The sequence below is a fragment of the Oxyura jamaicensis genome, chromosome 10 (genome assembly GCF_011077185.1).
Source record: "Oxyura jamaicensis isolate SHBP4307 breed ruddy duck chromosome 10, BPBGC_Ojam_1.0, whole genome shotgun sequence".
NCBI classification, from domain to species: Eukaryota; Metazoa; Chordata; class Aves; order Anseriformes; family Anatidae; genus Oxyura; species Oxyura jamaicensis.
The window spans coordinates 18,479,318-18,493,639 of record NC_048902.1 but is presented as its reverse complement, the minus strand read 5'-3'; positions in this window follow the sequence as shown (position 1 = coordinate 18,493,639).

The window sequence follows — 14,322 nt, the reverse complement described above, 5'->3', positions numbered from 1 at the left end:
CATGTTGAAACTTAATATTGAGAGTTCTTTAAATATACAAACAAAACAGTGCCTATAGTTAATGGCAAAAATATAAATTGAGGTATGTAGGAAGCAAACATTGTGCGTGCACTGGAGAGCAATAAACGTGATTGCAGGAAGCTATATAACAAATGCACCAGAAATACTGGGTGGGGGACAGTAAAAGCTTGAGAGCTTTAATCAAGAGGATCAGAGGTCATGACTGGATTTGTCCCTTAGTCCAATGAAAGACGGGATGATTGCCTGACACTTTTAGCATCTCTCCTTATTGCTGTCCTCTCTACAAAGCATGCCACGCTCTGCCATAGCCTGAAGTTCTCAACAAGCTGTAGTCCTCACAGAGCAGACACCTAAAATATGTACCCCACGTGTCAAGAGCACTTCATACTCCTGTCTGCTGCATGTATCCAAGACATCAGAGCCCTGCAGATATCCCCACAGCACCAGCAAGGTGAGCTCTCCACGTGCTGCACCTCCAAGCTTATCTGCTGCAAGGCAGTGAGGTCTCCTACAGCCTTCGTCTCCAAAAGTCTCGTTCATCTTCACCCTGACTTCAACACAGTTGTCGGATGGTGCTAACGGCAATGCCAAGTGCTGTGATATGCATGCTTCAGGCTGTCCAACAGCTATCAGTCACAATTTTCCATCATTGTCAAATAGGGAGGACAATTTTATATTGTAAAACTCCGATTTGCTATTGCCAGTCTGGATCCCAACACACCTTAAAGGCCAAATTGGTAGTTTCAAAATTCAGCGTCATCACTCTTCCCAAACTCATGTGCCTCCAGAACAGTAAGTCTCAATCCTCTTTGAATTGGATCATTTCATTTCGTCCTGGGCTCGCATGACTGTCAGTCCATCAAATGCTTCTTTGAAAACAGATTCCTTGCAGATGACCACAGCTGTTATAAAACAGTATTTAAAAACATTTTTGTATTTGAAAAGAACTTTCCTTTGCTATTATATCAACCACATGCTTAAGAAAGGGCCTGGGGTTTACCACCGCTTGGTGAGAAAAATAGCAAGAAAGAGAAAGGATAATGGGGTGATAATGACTGGAAATGTATGGATTGAATTTGGGACCTACTTAAGTACAAGAAGACAATTTGTGACTCGGTGGTATACGCAAACACAGAGAAATGTTTGTGGCTCAGGCCTGTATTTGAATATAGGAAAATGTTTTGTGGCAAACAATTTTTCTTTGAGCGCGGACAAACTCTGACCAAGCTGCCAGCTGTTCAAACTGTGGTCCCCACAGCAGCCCGAGCAGATGGGCTGTGCCTGCTCGGGAATTTCTCCGGAGATGTCCTGTTTGAGCATTTCTGCCACAGGATAGTAATGGTCACCAAGCATCCCTCCATCACATCGCGCACCGCAGACTCATGACAACCCTTGGCAACACAAGAGCGCCAGACCTTAAGTTTGGTTACCACTAGGCTCCCGTGAATGAGATTATTTTGGTCAACGGATTGTCATTTGCTCCTCCAGAGGCAGGGAAGCCAAGCTGAATTTTGCTGTTAAAAACCATAAAACGTTTTACAACACAAAATTGTTTGAGGGTGAGTTGTACTTTAGGGATGCTCGTTTGTTGTCCTTTATAAGATATCTAATTTTAAAGGGGATTTGCTTTGGGTAGGATCTCACTAAGGCCCAAAGTTGTAAATCTCTTATGTGAAAACTGAGGCATAAATTAAAAAAAAAAAAAAAAAAGCAAAAAATATGATACTACAAAAAAATGGATGTCCGAAGAGCACATGAACACATAGAAGATGCACACAACCACTACACAAGATCGAGATGGCTCTCACAACTGTTCTCAGACTCACCTGCTCTTTTTTTCCTTGAAGTGTCCCATCTTCCCAAAAAACAATGCAGAGCAGGAAAGAGGCCAAGCAAAAGAGTACAGAGAACCTTAAAAAAAAAAAAAAAAGAAAAGAAAAAAAAAAGAAAAAAAAAACACCCACAAACAACAACAACAAAATACTTTCTTCTCTATTAAGCAACTGGGCTGATTTTCACTGTATAAAAGATGAAGTAGATTGAACAAAATGCTTACCTATACATCTCCATTTCTGATACAAATCCTAGATTGCCTTTGTCACTTTAGCACGAGCATGAGGCCAAATGAAACACATGTTTACAACTATAATGAGGATTAGCTTTGCACTAAAAAAGTTGAACTATAGTCAAAATTAGATGGTGACATGGGTATTTGCCAACAGCATTAAATGAGAAATAACGGAGTATGAGGTTTCTGGAATGAATAGAAAACGTATTGTTTAGAGACCTTTTTGGCCACGTATCAACATATGCCAATACTTAAGGCTTCTTGTTCTTATTTACTTACTTTGACAATAAAACAACTGTTGTTTTGTGCCAACAGCATGACAGACTGGTCCTGTACCTTAAGAAATACAGATTGGATATTATATCTCATGTATCAGCTTCAACCTACTTTTCCAAAAAAAAGAAATGAGAAGTAATTGAGTCCAGAGGAAAGGAAATAAATGAAGGAGGTAATGGATTTTAATAACATATAGCATCAACACGCATTAAGAAAATACATCAAGCGGAGAAGAAAGCACTCTCCCATCGCAGAAGGCTGGGCAGTGTTTGTAGCTTCACCCAGCCCTGGGCAGAGGTTATCGGCGAGGCCTCAGCAACAGCGGTGATGGATCATTCCCCAGTGTCCTCCACCAGCACAAGCCCAGAGCAGTGAGGTAACCGCTATTGTTCTCATTGCAAAAACAAGCAAAATGATTAATTAAAATCCTAGGAAGCTCCCTCAAAACCGGAGAACTTGAAATGTATTTGCAATCCTAATGTTTAGCTTCTTTCCTGGTCCAACTACTTCTCTCCCCGGCGCTGTGCTCTGCCAGGCCACCCTTGTGTTCAAAACGCGCTCCCTCCTCGCAGCGTTTCACACCCAGGAGAGTGCCTCTGTCCTCGAGCCATAATGCTACAGCTGGAACATATAGAGACCCAAGCCAGAGCTCACTTGATTTTAAAACAGATATTGCTAGTAAAGACATCAGGAAAGCCTTCAGTTCTGGAACAATTTTTCCAGTGCTCTTTACTGCACGCTGTCCAAGGCGGACTCGCTCAGCTGCTCTTCAGGTGGCCTTTGTGCAGGCGTGACGTGATGTGGGGCTGGATGGGAGCTGACCTCGGACACGGCACGTCCTGCTAACAGCAGATCCTGCTATCTACATCGGGAAAAGGTTCGGCTCTGTTAACAGTTAGGGGAAGTGGACAAAACTATTGCTTTGACACTAGTTGTGGTGTGTCCACTTAGTTTAGCTCTCTGAAAAACTGCTTATGTTATTGAAAAAAATTAAAATGATGTATTTTTCTAACTTGGAGAGGTGGAATAAAGCTTAATTCTTTTTATTTTTTTTTTTTATTTATTTATTTTTTTCAGTCAAACCACCAGAAATTGGTCTTGTGGGAATGCGTGTAGCAAAAACATCATTAATTCTTAGTTCACCTACTCTGACGATCAGATTGCTAACTCTGGTGGAACGTTGCTGGCAGACCATTTGCCAATGATCAAAGCACTCCATGAAGACATCAATATGGACAAGTCCAAGGGAAAAGAGGCAGGGTGCCAGCAGAAGTCCTGCCTGCTGTCCCACCAGAACATCTTCTAGAAAGTCTTCTGGGGACAAAGGGAAGCAACCAGCTTGCAAAGTCCCAGCTCCAAAGGTCTCAGCTTATACCGGACTACCTGGGGCAGGTCTGCATGGAAAAGCAAACTACTACAGTTAGGACATTCCCCCCTCTGTGGAAAATAATGACAGCACTGTTTGTCCTGCAAATCAAAGCATCACAACACCTGTAAGTTCTGGACCTTTGTGGTCAACTCTTTTTTTGGTCTTATGAATCGAGGAAACCATATCTGATGTCAGGAAGATCAGCTCTGTAACTGGCAACACCTGGCTCCTGAAGGCAGGGAGGATATATGAGGTCCTGAAGCAGTAACTCGGAGCCTTGCCAGTTATCTCATCTGTATTGAGATCATGGTCTCATAAAGCAGTTCGTTGTCCTCTGAAAGATGATGATCTCACACCAGCAGCCCCCCTACCTCCCTCTCAGCAGACACAGTGAGGCAGGAAATAGGGTTTTGCCTCTATCTGATCGCTTACAGCAACAGAAAAGATGAAAGGTTCATGTTCTGTCACAAAACCACCAGAGGTCACTTCCACTGAAATCTTCATGAGATACAAGTAATTGCCAGCTGAGTGTTTCAGATTAAGGGGAGAAAGATTTATCTCTGAGGATACGTATCCTAAAGAAAAATACACCGTCTGTGTGGGTCTGCAAAGAGAGATGTCATCTCTGGACATCATCATCATGGAAGTACATGGTTAGTTGCCTACAAGAGCCTGCAGCTTTTGGGCTACAAAGTCTGAAAGCTCATGCCAGGAGTCAGCCCCTGACCTGAAAGGTTTTCATCAGTAAGAAGGAAAAAGAACGGATTTTCAGCATTTAATACACTGGGATGTGTGGCACTGGAAATGGTGCATCATTTGTGCAACACAAAAGAAGAGATCCACTTAGTTGAGGTCCCTGACCTCCTAAATCTAACCCAGCAATCACAGAGCACTGACACTGCTGCCCTACCCATCGCATCACTCACTCTCCCTTCAGCAGAAGACAAGACTGTGACCCCTTAGAGGGGTCCCTGCGCCCTCTTCCACCAGTTCTCCCCCGTGGTGCATGTTGTTCTCCCATCCCTTTAGGACGCAGTCACCATGGCTGGTGGGGGCACCTTCTGCTGAACAAAGCCTCGCCGATGCAGGGATGTGGCTCCAGGGGTGCTCAGGAGAACACCTGGACATGGCCTGGGTGCACCACCAGCCTCGCAGATGCCTGTGGCTTTCGGCCTGAGCTTTAGAGATCCTGGAAGCGGGGTACAGACCCCTAACGTCTCTGTTATACAATGCCTACAACATCCATACATGACCATAACGCATCTGTAGGCGTTCTGTGCGCTCGCTGCAGCTCCTCCTGTAGGTGAGCAGTTCTGCCATCCCCTCAAACTAAATGAAGGTATCGATCGCCTACCACCTGCGCTCCGGACTACTATCCTGCAAATGTTTTTGCTCTGGGAACATGAAGCAACATATGTTAGCATTAACTTTTCTGCCTTTTTATATAGCTATAAACAGATCCATTGACTCCCCCCCTTTTTAATTTTGCAAAAATAAATGCTTTCCTGGACAGTCAGAGCTCATTACTGAGACAGAGTGCAGCTTCCCCTCCTCCTGCCCACAAGAGCCAGAGTGAGGAAGCTCACATGGCACGCAGACCACCCATCTTTGATTGTAGCGGGTGGGGAAAAAAGTCTCTCCTTCCATATTCATATTTTTTGGAGACTCTTAAGATCATTTTTCTTAGTAGGATTTTTTTAATGCATCTTCCGTATCATAAAACCTGTTTATTGTTATTTCTCTGAGCCATTTTTATTAGAGAGGTCTTTTTACTGAGTTTTATATTAAAGATTCTAACAAAGGCAAATAAAATTACATCTATAACTAAGTGCATACTGTTACAAGCCTGCATCTGTCCCCATGCCAAGAAGAGGCTTTGCATAGCGAGGCTGTCCTTGTGAATACATAACAGAGTCAGGATTTTCAGAAAAGCTCGATACTCACAGCCAGGGCCAGGTTCCTGTAAGAGCTCAGCACCATTAGCAGATGACTCCAACCAGAGCTAACATGATGTCACCCTCCACTTCGGCTACATCTCATCAGCCACGTTCTGGGGCCCGCATCGCTTCGGGGCGTGCTGTCGCTCCCTGTGCCTTGTGTAAAGGGAACCCTCCTTGAGCCTCGGACCGGGGAATGGATCTGCATGAAACTTCACAAGAAACAGCAATTCGGGACTGTGGAACACGAGGGCTCTTCGGCTTTATGGGGAACACGCAGGTCAGTGAGAGGTGGGCTTGGATAAAGCAGCACAGTGCCCTGAGAGGCCGGGTGAAGTGACCGCAGCTCCTTGGCATCTCATGCAAGATGCCACGCGTTAACTTACAAGAGGTCGCCAGGGAATTTCATGTAGAATTTGAGTTCTCGTGGTCTGTGCTCCCTCTCCCACTGGCACCCTCTCTGGGGTTGCCCAGGTCCCAAAAGCCAGACTCAAGCAGCCCATGCACAACTGTGAGAGCAGCAGGGATGGGCAATGAAAGGGGTTGTCCAGGGCTAGTTTATATTTGAATCTTTATTTTTAACACCTTTATTTTTTTTAACAACCCAGAGCTCCATAAAGGTGACAAATGCTCATTCCTAGCAGTGAAAGAAAGGCAGATTGCTGCTCATACCACAGCCCTTCCTGGGCAGGAACCGTCCCTCTGAGACTCAACACTCGGGCTTGAAATAAGCTCTTTTATCCTCAAAAAGCCGTTCTCCTCCCACGTGCTTGTGTCCTTCGCATGGCTTTCATCTTGGCAGCCTCCAGAAGACCCCAACTAATTTCATTTTGCTCGCATTGGGTCAGAGCATGAGCTTCCCAAAAAGACGTAATCGCCTGGAAACCCCGATGTTCCTGCAGCTGGGTCTGCAGGAGGGGTTTTCACACACCCCCTGCCTTTGCAGCCGGGGAAGAGGACATGGGACCGGAGGAGGCGGTTGTGCAGCATCTCTTCCTACTCAATTAACTCAGCGAGCCCGGAGGAGAGCTCACCATCTGCACAACCCGTGAGTCACCTCAGGACTCGGGCAGTTTACTGTATATATTAGTCAACAGAAACAAACAACACAAATCCCCAGACATTAAAAGTCATTCTTCTTTTTCTTTTCTTCCTCCACCCCCCCCTCAAATTTGGCTACGCATCCCTAATTATAATTTTCTGGAGATTTTAAAGTATTTAATTGTGGTTTCTATAAACAAGAAGATAAATTACTACATCTAAATATTGGTTCTCAACAGTTACTAATGTCTCTCAGGGGACTGCTATTATTTTACTAAGACAGGAAAAATAGGTTGTAAAAGATTTTCTTTGTCTCTCTAGCTTACCATAGCTGGGAGTTGGTTCTGAGAAGATTTCTTGTAATTGCCACTGAATGCTTTCTAGCTGATGACTTTAGACAACATTATTAAGTAAACTAAAAGGGAAGATTGATTTCCAAGATGATACATTGTAAAGTCATGACAAATAAAAGCTTAACCTTTTATTCCAGAAAATGAAAGCACAGTAAATGCAACAAAGACAGAAAGACAGACACTGCAGCACCCACTAGTTCCCCTTTTAAAGCTTCCAGGCTGAGTGGCAGACAGAGTGGTAACGGGAACATTTTTAAAGGGTTTGGACCTTAGGCTTGGATGAGCAACACATTTGTGAGCATCCCCAAAGCTTTTCCAAGCTGTGTGGATTTCCTGGACCTACACTCATGGGGTGCAAGACTTACAAGAAGACACTGGTTCATGATTTCTGGTTGGGTTAAAACTATACCGTGGGAGCATCTTCTGTCTTAATATCACCCTGCTACTACCCACATTAGTAATTAGACTCCATAACGTGCTCAAAGGACAGGAAGAACAACTACAGGAAAAGAGATGGACCTTAAAAAAGCAGACCAAAGGACATGAAGAATAACAGGGAAAAAAAAAAAAAAAAAAAAGTAGGAGATAAGCTCAAAAGTAGCTAAGCAGGGCAAAAGATCCTGGGGTGCAGTGATGATGAAAAAGGACCCAACAGCAAAGAGATGCTGAAAATTATGAGAATCAGCCAGGCACAGCAGCTGAAATGAGGCCAATCCCCATCCCCTTGGCACACTGGCTGGGCAGGGAGCTGCCCAGCTGTAGTTTCGCGGTAGAGTTTGACCTCTCGTTAAAAATAGAGTCACTAAAAAGGGAGAATCAGGAACTGACGATGGTATCAGGAACTGAAAATACTGTAAGCATCATTGCAGCTGAAAGACTGCTGCCAGTCCTGTGACTTCTCCACTGTGACAGCCAGAGGAATCTGTTACTGTACAGCACAGGATTTCCAGTCGGTCTCCTGAGACCGTGTCATGGGTGGGAGCCTGGCTGGGACATGGGTGCAAGGTTTTTCCCTCCTCGAGCATCTCCTTCCTTCCTGGTGCACCGCTTCCCCGTCACGCCAGCACTGCGTCACCGCGCCGTGAACCCGCCTGAGGAACTGCTCATGCTTCAAAACACCCCAGAAAAAAAATCCAAGTTTATGAGTAACTTTGGTGGTTCAAATGGGACTGGACGAGCTGGGGGCAGATGACAGAGAGCCCACGAGCAGAAACCCTGCACAGGATAGGACACCCCGGGGTCTCCACATGGGGGGCACTGATCAAACCCAAAGCTATGTGAGCAGGGACAAAACAGACCCTGAGGATGAGCAGGCTGAGCCATGCATCAGGGCACCAACCAATCACTCCTCCCTTGTAAATCAGGTCAGTGAAAGGGACTTCTATTCATTTTTTATTTTTAAAATCATCAATATTTCACATCGGCTCATATGTACAGGCTGCAGCTTGGCTGCCTTATAATGAGCTTGCCTAGCCCAAAGAAACCTCAGCCGTTGCTGGGACAGAAAAACACACACGGACAAGCAGACACACAACGAGGCAAAGCTCCACGACTCCATCCTGCAGAGCCGCGGACTCCCCTGCCCCTTCTGCCAGCCCACGGTGTGCTGAGCACTCTCCAAACACACAAGGAGGTGGAGTTCCCACCCGAAAAAGCTTCCAGGCTCCAGTTGGGCAGAATACAGGGAAAGCACAAACCACTTATGCAGCTATACTAGCCACGCACTCATAGGCACATACTAATAATAGAGCCCAGAAACTGCTCCCAGGTTACTCATCTTGCACGTCAAGCCAGTCCTCATGGTTTCCATAGGCATGGGGGAGAGGTGGGTGTCTTTCTTGGTTTCATAACAGTGCTGCACGCTGGTGTGTAATAAATAAAGATGAAATGGAAATAATCCAACCCACTCCTCTTTGAGCAGAGTTCAAGGAAAATATTGCAGCTAGAGACTATAAGCAGACCCAATAAATTTGTTCCGCTGCCCCATTCCCCTTTTGTTATTAGGGTGTGACTAAGACTTAGCAGCATCAACTTTAGGTCTTAATTAGGTGTTCTTGCTGCAAGCTCAATGGATATTTCAAAACCATGTTAAAAATATCATAGGAACTTGCAGCATGCATGCAAACATGATGCAGACCTGTGAACCAGGCTGGCTGAAACATGCAGTCGTGGTCCTGGGATTTCTACTTTATCTTAAGCCCTGGATTCCTCTGGTGCTATATTATCTCCTGTGTTTATCGTACCAAGGGAAGGCACAGGGGATTTAATAGACTGCATCTAGCTGTCCTCGAATATTTATTTCCAAAGGACCGCTGGGCTTCTTGAGTCAAAAGTGGAGAAAGTGGGACTGTATTATTTATAAGGAAAAGCTTATTGCCTGGGCTGCTCCTTGAGACATTATTGCCTGACCGTGCTTTCCACCCAGCGCTCGCTTCAGACGACTGAACTTGACCTATCCACCCATCATAAATTAAATTCTTTGATCTCATCTGTAACAACACAGAGCCCTAATAACAATAGATCAAACCGCAGCAGGGACAATATGCTTATTCTTTACCAACTAACTTTTAATTAGTAAACAGCACAGGGGAAGAATTCACCTTTACAGAACAAAAAGGAAAAGAAAAGGCATTTAGTACTTGAAAGAAATAGCTGATAAAGAGCAGAGGAATCTTTCAGAGCTCTACATCCTTGTTCTGTTCATCTGAAAAACCACGCCATCCCCAAACTATTAAAACCAGGATGAATTTCACATTGTAAGAAATTGCCGTGAAAGCAAACATCAAAAGGAACCAGGGAGGAGGAAGCAGATCAGGTGGTGCAGAAATAGCACGACGCCTTTTATCTGCACTTCATACAGGAACATCCCTCCCATTATCTGCCTGGATCCCTGTCCATGCCCACGGTTCCCAGACCGTAAGCACGGCCGGGCCTGAGTCAGTCCCCACACCACCCGGGGTGGCTGATGCTTGCAGAGCAGCCAGGAAAGGTGCCCAGCACCCAGCACCCTGGATATTTTCTGTTTGCACAGGGCGGGTTTATTATTGCAGAGAGCTTCACGGGTTGCTGTTTACTCTAAATCGTTTTAGTAGGCTTGTCATTTCCAGGTGAGCTTATCTGATGCACAGCACAGCTTCCAGGCAAACACAGGAACTTAAAAGAAGTTTTTAGAGCAGCAGCAGCGGCGGCGCTCATGAAGCCAGACTTTTTGTGGCTGTATGTCTTGTATGTCTTGGGTCATTTCATGCAGGTGTAGGAAAAAATCTAACCAAAGCCTTTTTTTTTTTTTTTCTTTTTTTTTAAGAAACCTCTTCACACAAGGGTGCAACAACAGCTTGACACATCTCTCCTCTCTCTCTAGTCCGCTGTTTCCACAAACCTTGCAGCTATTTGCTGTCTCCCAGACCATCAGGCCATCAGGTGCAGGAAGCACCACTGGGGAAGAGGAGTGAGCCGACATAGACGGTGCACTCACGTCAGGCTCGTTTCCCTAGGAAACCAGGCTGAACCCCCAGCACCGCTCCTTAAAGCCTGCCTGACACAGGAAGGAGACGAGCCAAAACCAACCCAAACCCTCTAAGTGGTGTTACCACTTCCCAAGCAAACAAATCCAGGCTGCCACAGACCACGAGCAGGAAGCAAGCCCACAGATGGGATACTTCACAGAACGTTGCTGAGCATCAAATTCCTTGAGTTTAACCTCCCTGGATCAACAAGATGAGCTCTACCTGAGACTGCTAGTTGTGCCAGCAATGCCCTCTCTGGGGCTTTGAAAAAAAAAACACAAAACACTCCATGTCTTCTCATCTGGGTCTGATGTTAAGCCAAATAACTGCTGGGCCAAGGTACTGAGATTTCGTTAGCTATCTGTGTCTGGGGGTATACAGCTAGTTACAACCTTACACAAATAATAACAATTCATTCCTTAAAAAATAATTACATTTAAAAATGGAAGCTTGTAAGTGGTGAATTAATAAGCCAACTGCAATTTTTTCTTCCAGCTGGATGTCAGAGTACTTCACCTATTTTACTAACTGGTCCTAGAAGTAAAAAAGCAAAACAAACAAACAACAACAGCAACAACAATCAGGTCACGTTCAAACACGTTTAAATTGCAGCCACTCTGCAGTGCAAGGCTGCAGGAAAAGCAAAGGAAAATCTGAGTTCTACTGAAAGCACGGGATGAGCTTCATGTAGGAAAAATTGTAATAAACTGGAATTCAGTCTGGACGCTTGGGCTTTTATCAAATGACAAGTGGCCCCTAATGACTAGCAGTGGGCAAGCCAGCCTTGTGTTTTAATGTCAGCTGCCAACTCCCAGCACAGAAGACATGGATACCCCACACGTCCCCCCTGTGATGTGAGATGGGAATCGATGCCCGGGCTGACTCCAGGTACACTTCCTGAAGCAGAAACATTTAGATTCCTTTTTTGTGTTCTAAGTGCCCACTCTTGAGAGAGGTTTCATTTTTACAAGACAGATAATACAGAGATCAACGACAGATTTCATTAAGAGGACAAAGAAGACCGAGAATTTGACTGTGGCTATTTTCTTTGGATGGATTTTCAGCTGTTCCTTCAGAAGTTAGAAGATAAATGAGTATTGTAAAGTGCTTCCATTGAAGTCTCTGTGAGTACTGACACAGGATGAAATCCTGCCCACACTGAAGCAAATAACTGGCAAACAAGTCAAAGTTTGTGTGGCACGCATACATACATGTACACTGTGGACACATAAAAAGCACAAAACTCTTTGCAAACTGTGCAGCCTCAACACCCAGGAATGACAAGAAACTCAAACCAACAAAACCCACCCAGAGCATTGGCAGGACCCAGCCTATGGTTTGCTTACAAGTGGAAGAATAAAGAGGGGAAATCCACTGCTTCGTGAATTTTGAAACCGCAGTCACAACTTTGTTTTGTGAATTTTAAAACCACAGTCACAACTTGCATCCATTAAGCGTCGATCCAGCTATAACTGCAGGGCGGTTTCGAGAAGCAGAGGTAGACGTCTGGGAGGAAAGAAGCCGGCTTTTCCTTCCACCGCCGCTGCAGATGTGCTGAGGCCGCGGAGCAGAAGTTGGTCGTGTTGTTCAGGGCAATAGCAGACGGCTTTGCCACCTACCACTACTCGCCGCCTTGTCAAAGCCTCGCGTATTGTGTGTGGTCCGGAGTTGGGTCATGCAACCAGCCAAAGCCCTCTAACTCCATTTCCAGTTCACATCACTCTAATAGGCCCTCAGCTGGCCCGAGAAATTCCCAAACATCTCTTTCTACAAACAAGGAATTGGGTTTCTTTTGTCTTGCAATCAGGGGAGACAAATTCTCCCCTCAACCACAGTTTAATTTATTCCTTTTGGTTGTTATTGCCTCCACCTACTGCAGCTGTCTAGACTGTTTTTTTTTTTTTTTATTTCTTTTTTCCCCTTTTTCCTTTTTAGTTCGGGATTTTTTGGAAGCCGCCTTTGCTTCTTTCCGAAACAAATTTATTTTTAGTGTCACTTTTTCCATTGGCAAGATATTATGGCTGAGAGAGCTGCTCTCAGAGGAACTGCTCCGCTTTCAGTACGAAAACGAAAAGCCTGCCCGGCTGAGGGGAAGGCGCGGCAGAAGGCACCTGAGGTAATGGCGAGATAGGCCGAGTGGAAACCGGGCCCGCTCGCCGCCCCGCTCACGTCAATGGAAGGTTGGCCGCTGGCTTTGCTGGCAGCGAGGAGAGAGCAAATCCCTGTCAAACCCAAGCCTGGTTAACCGAGGAGGGTTATGGTCTCTTCTGGCTTCCTCTTGGACTAATCCCCGCCTTGGACGGAGCTCTGTTTGGGAAGAAGCCGACGGGACTCGCACCTGCCTAGGCCACAGCACTCAGCTCTCCTCCAGTTGGCTTCCTGGAGCGGCCACACACCGTCAATGGCCTGACAGAGAGATTTCGGTTGTGAGCAACTTTGCCACATGAACCCAGCACTAAACAGTCCTGAGGAGGCTTCTCACTAAAGGGGTCAGAGACACAGCCTAATTTATCTGCCTCGCTGCTTGCCACCCTACAACCTCCCAGCTGCTTTTTGGCTGTGCTCTCAGCATCAGGCTCACCTCAGCTCCTGCTCTTTCAGATCATTTTTTTGTCAATTTTTTCTCAAAAATATGGAGAAACACTCTTAACCACAGAGTTTAATCCCACCAGAACAATCATCTGCTTAATTGCCAATAGTTATCACCTTGCAAAGAGTCATGGTACAAAAATCTAATGATATCACTTTTGGAAAATAAGAGGTGGACTTGAAATAATTGCTATGACTGGTCTCACATTTTTCCCATGTCATTTTTCAGCCCAGAGCAAAGGCTTCCCAGCTCCCAACATCAGCCCAGCTTCACTGTTGAGCACAATTCTAATCAGCACTGACACAGCCCAAATACTGCAATACTGAGAGGGAAGAAGGAAAAGTAATATATTTTAAAGCAATTCTTTCTGGCTTTTAGATTGGGAGTGGAGAGGTGGGGGAGGGCATTAAAAACACACATGCACACAAAACCCCTGAATTAAGCAAGCGAGACCATTCCAGTTGAGCTGTTCAGCCATTGTCTTACAACAACTTTAAACCCAATTGCTTCTTTTTAATGAGGTATTTTCTTCCTCTTAGCCACCCAAATTTAATCCATGATGTTAGTCCAACTCAGAGAACTTAAAATCAGAACATTGGGGCCTTTCTTAATCCTCTTAACTTGCCAAAGGTTTTCTGATCACACACCTCTTCCTTCCTACTTAAGACTGTTTTTTTTTCCACCACCCTTTGTCTTCTGTTTACAGCTGTGAAAAATTAGGATCCAAGCAGTAAAATCTCTACATAACAAATGAGCATTTAGAGATGGCTTGGATGTTTCATTAAAGGAAACCAGGCATATTCTCTCAATTATTTCATCAGATCATGTATCTAGCAGTTCCCTGGGCTCAAATACTCACCATTTCTTGAGGGACATTCTTTAATCTGCAGCTTTTGGTTCTACTGCATAAATTACCTTCAAAAGATAAATGCTGCTTCATGCTATGATCACTGTGTTCCTTTCACATGATGTGTTGTGTCAATAAAGCTGTTGTAGTGGGACAAGATCTCACATGGAATGCACAAATCCTCGTTCTTCACCTCTTGTAGGCCCTCCAGTCCCCTCAATCCAGTATCTTGGGAGAAGACCCAGGGCTTGATGACTGGTCTGATTGTTCCAGGGTGGCATAGGGGCTGACTGGGCTTCTCCTGTGAAGAAGCT